The sequence below is a fragment of the Conger conger genome, chromosome 9 (genome assembly GCF_963514075.1).
Source record: "Conger conger chromosome 9, fConCon1.1, whole genome shotgun sequence".
NCBI classification, from domain to species: Eukaryota; Metazoa; Chordata; class Actinopteri; order Anguilliformes; family Congridae; genus Conger; species Conger conger.
The window spans coordinates 43,212,189-43,216,834 of NC_083768.1; the positions used below are offsets into that span (position 1 = coordinate 43,212,189).

A 4,646-nucleotide genomic window follows, 5' to 3' on the forward strand; every position below is an offset into this window, starting at 1 on the left:
AGAAATCTGAACAAGGGAAAATATCCTGTATTCAGGCTATAAATCGTATTTTTTTCACAATAAGATACATTTAGGCTATGTTTAGTTTGTTTTAAGAAAAGCTGTCTGGTCTTATCTTGTTTAGAGTTTATATCTCATTCTAAGGATTGTAAAAAAAGGAAATACTATCTATGGGAGTAAACCTGAGGCAATAATCTGCCGGGATGTGAAGATATTATTTCTTGTTTTATGAATCCAGCATTCTCCTGGAAGTGCTTTCAAATTTGATCAGCGTGAAGACAGTTAAAGTATTTTGAACACGGATTTTGATGTAGGCCCGATACAAACCTACTCAACATCTCCCAATGCTACTAACTGCGATATACGCAACACATCGTGTGCTACATCCCTGCACTTTATCTCATCCCAGACACCCTGCGTAAAAATAATGCTCTCATTTATTCTCAATCATTTCATTTAATATTGAAATGCATTTTATTATATATTATGATATATTTATCATATATTAACAGCTTATTTTTCTGCGTTTGTTCCCGTCTCTCTGTTGCTGTGTCTCTCAGACGTGCTGGAGACTCACTATCTCCCCGCTTCCTTCATGTGGCTGTCGCGCACTTCCTGCCAGCCTCTCTTTGAGGAGCTCCTCCTCCTGCTTCAGCCTCTCTCCCTGCTCACCTTCAGCCTGGACCTGCTGTTCCAGCACCACCACTTCGACCCCGCCTCCCCCACGCCCTCCTCGGCCAGTTACGGCCGGGAGAGCACCGGCCCGGCCGGTCAGGCCTGCAGCTTCAGGATCAAGGCGTTGTCCTGCTGGAGGAGCGGTCTGCAGGCTTCAGGGGCTTGGGACGACAGACAGAAAACGAAGCTCACGGCCCTGGCCAATAGCAGTAGGAGTGGGCCGAATAGGAAAGCCAATGGCAGCCCAGTATCAGCCAATAAGGGAGAAGCAGCCAACCACCTGCTGTGGCTGGAGAGGGAAATGGCGCCCCCCGGTGTTGGTAACTTCTCGCAGCAGCCTGGGCAAATACAGCAGGGCTGGGGGTCAGTGGTGCAGTGGGGTAGGAAGTTGGGGCAGAACTGGGGCAATAAAGCTGAGCAGAAGGCAGATTCTTGGCAGCGTAAAGGCCCCCTTGAGTATGACTACATTACCCATAATGCTCGGCGGAACCCTGTTCCTGAATGTAATTCACGAGCCCCGTGGGTTCTGGGCATGCTGTTTGGGGCATCCAGAGGGCAGAAAGACCCCAGGAGATGCACTATGTCAGCCAGGTAAGCAAGTGTGTGTGTGTGTCTGTGTGTCCGTATGTGTGTGTGTGCCTGCACTGCAAAAGACAAAAATAAAGTTCAAATCTACATTTACATTTACATTTTAGTCATTTGGCAGACGCTTTTAATCCAAAGCGATTTACAAGTGCATAGGTTCTACCATAAGTCAGAGCATCACATCCAGAAACTAGCAAAATACACAGGAAATGCTGTTCTAAACATAGTTGTCATCAGAAGTTTTTTTCTTTTTTTGGGGGGGGGGGGGGGGGTTAGACAAGGATAGGGATATCAGAAAGGAGGGGCAGGGGAAATCAGGAGGGAGGACTAAGATAGAGTTTGAAAAGGTGGGTTTTGAGTCTGCGTCGAAATAGGGGGAGGGATTCTGCTGTTCTGACAGTGGTAGGCAGGTCATTCCACCACTGAGGAACCAGAACGGAAAACAGGCGTTGAACCGACCTGGGCTGATTGGTGATCAGGCGGGCTGCAGCATTCTGGACCAGCTGGAGGGGCTTGGTGGCACACGCTGGGAGACCGGCTAGGAGGGAGTTGCAGTAATCCAGGCGGGAAATGACGAGCGGACCTGGACGGCGTATATTATACAGAAAGAACCTGCAGGTTCTGGCAGTGGAGGATACTTGTGGAGCCAGGGTGAGGCAGTTATTAAGAGTCACCCCAAGATTCTTTGCCGTACGGGAGGAGGAAACTACAAAGTCCTCAACAGTCAATGAGAGGTCAATTGACGGAGAGGACTTAGCAGGGATGTAGAGAAGCTCAGTTTTGGCAAGGTTGAGCTTCAGGTGATGGGAAGTCATCCACGCAGAGATATCAGCCAAGCAGGCAGAGATCTGTGTGGTGATTTGGGTGTCGGGGGGGAAGGAAATGAAGAGTTGGGTGTCATCAGCGTAGGAGTGATAAGAAAAGCCGTGGGAAGAGATAACAGAACCAAGAGACATGGTGTATAGCGAGAAGAGGAGAGGCCCAAGAACCGAGCCCTGCGGGACTCCAGTTCGTAGGGGTTGAGGGTCGGAGACTGCGCCCCTCCAAGTCACCTGGTAGGAGCGACCAGAGAGGTAGGAGGAAAACCAAGCGAGTGCAGAACCTGTGACACCCATCCCAGACAGCGATGAGAGCAGAATCTCATGGTTGACTGTATCGAAGGCGGCTGACAGGTCGAGGAAGATGAGGACAGAGGAGAGGGATTTTGCTTTAGCAGAGTGGAGTGCCTCAGTGACCGCGAGCAGGGCGGTTTCAGTGGAGTGGCCACTCTTGAAGCCAGACTGGTTGGGGTCATGGAGATTGTTGTGGAGAAGATAAGTGGACAGTTGGGAGCAGACCGCCCGTTCCAGGGTTTTAGCGAGAAAGGGAAGAAGAGAGACAGGCCGGTAGTTGTTCAGGGCAGAGGGGTCAAGAGTAGGTTTTTTGAGGAGGGGAGTGACTCTGGCCCTCTTCAGGGAAGAGGGCATGGTGCCGGAAGAGAGGGAGGTGTTGATTAGAGAGGAGAGAAAAGGGAGAATGTCCTCAGATATAGATTGTAGGAGGGGAGAGGGGATGGGGTCAAGAGGACAGGTGGTTGGGCGGTGGGAAGTAAGGAGTTTCAGTGTGTCGGCGTCAGAGAGGGGAGAAAAGGAGGTTAGGGAGTTGGGGAGGGTAGGAGGGTCAGCAGGGGTGGAGGGTTGGGAGAAGGAATTGCGAATAGCATCGACCTTCTTTTCAAAGAAGGAGACAAAGTCATCAGGTGTGAGTGATGAGGGGGGTGGGGGGGGGGGGGGGGCAGAAGAGAGGAGAAAGTTGAAAACAGTTTGCGGGGATTAGAGGCGGCCGCGTTAATTAGTATTAGTCCTAGTATGTTAGTCCTATATTTACTTTAAATCTTACTACTTTTTTGCTAAATAAGATATTAATGAGCTAACTCATTTCAAGATTTGCCAATGGGGTCAGAAAACTTGTCAAGCAAGCAGTAACTTAAAACAAGGTAATTTTCCTACTTGAGTGCCAAAAATAAGATTTAAAAGACTAAGACACTTTTTGCAGTGTGTGCTTGTGTGTTTCTCATTGAAATGAAAGTATAGTTTGCTCAATGTAATTTATATGTTTCACCTCTTCCTCTGCCCCCTGTCCCCCTTCCACTTTTCGATAGGCGTCCATCTCACTGGCTGGCCCCCGGTGTTTCAGTCCTTTCCCGTATTGTAGCCCCCGCCCCAAACCCAGCAGCTGAGGAGAGAGCAGCGAGGGAGAGAGCGAGAGAGTCAGAGTGGGAGAGAGTGAGAGAGAGAGGAGGGGCGAGAGAGCACCCCAACCTGCCCAGGTAATCGCCAGCCTCGACTCTGGAGCCTCATCTTGTTTCAGATCGACTTACTGTGACCTTGCTCCTATCTCGATCAAAAATTCAAATCCAAATTCAAAAACCTTGCGTAAAACCATGTGTAAAACCTGCTGTAAAATCCAGATATGCCAGTTTAAGCTGGTCTAGCTGGGTATGAGCTGGTCAACCAGCATGGCCACGCCGGTCATAACGCTGGTCTAACAGCTTTCAAAACATAGCCTGAGCTGGTCAAGCCATGTCAAGCTGGGAGCTGGTCTGAACTGGTCAACTGGCTACAAGCTGTTTTAAAACGAAGTTTCAGCTGCTTTTATTGCAGCAGGGCAATGACCAGCCTCATCTCTGAATGACCTTTTCTTCTATCTCTCCCAAAACTCAAATAAAAAAACCCTTCAGTGGCAGTAAATACATTTGTGAACGCTAACAAATCACAGTATGTAGCGAATGGCTAGCAAATAGCAGTTGGTGTGCCCTGCTGAAAAAAAGCAGCTGACAGCCGGTTGACCAGACTAGCTCCATACTCGGCATGGCTTTACCAGCTCAAGCTATGTTTTGAAACAGCTGGTCGCTGGTATTCAAAGCTGGTCGTAGCTTGATTTCACGCCGAGGCTTGTGTTGTTTTTGTGTTTGTGTACAGGCCTGTGCGGAGCCAGCGTGACCACAGGCCCAGGGGGCAGCTCTACTGACCGCTGTGTGACACTGCGTTACGACCTTAGAGGTTAGAGTTACGCAAAACTAGCCTGGCTGATCCGATGACACAAACACAAGCTAGCTGACTACGGCGGTTCGCTGAAAACAAACGCATCAATTATTCATTTAAGGCATTTAATGTGAAGTCTATATATATATGAAACTCAGTTTGGACACCAAGTTGAAGCCAAGCAAGCTCTGTGTAGAGTAGGAGTTAAGTTCGCACGACAGTACCAAGCACAATCTTTGAATGTCACCACCCCCTGAAAGTTATCCACCCCCTCCCCACCCCACCCACCAAAAAAAAGCACACCAAAGATGGCCACCGCATTGGCTCGTAACACTCTTCCATCACGTCGACCAGCCCATCCAG

General features: G+C 49.2%; 1 long non-coding RNA gene across 1 annotated transcript; it reads left to right on the forward strand.

Annotated features, from left to right (window-relative positions):
- Nucleotides 1-1,051: 1,051 nt before the first annotated feature.
- On the forward strand, nucleotides 1,052-4,403 carry LOC133136465 (uncharacterized). The gene is made up of 3 exons (XR_009709531.1): nucleotides 1,052-1,266; nucleotides 3,401-3,568; nucleotides 4,221-4,403. It is a non-coding gene; the product is annotated as an uncharacterized LOC133136465 (long non-coding RNA).
- Nucleotides 4,404-4,646: the final 243 nt, after the last annotated feature.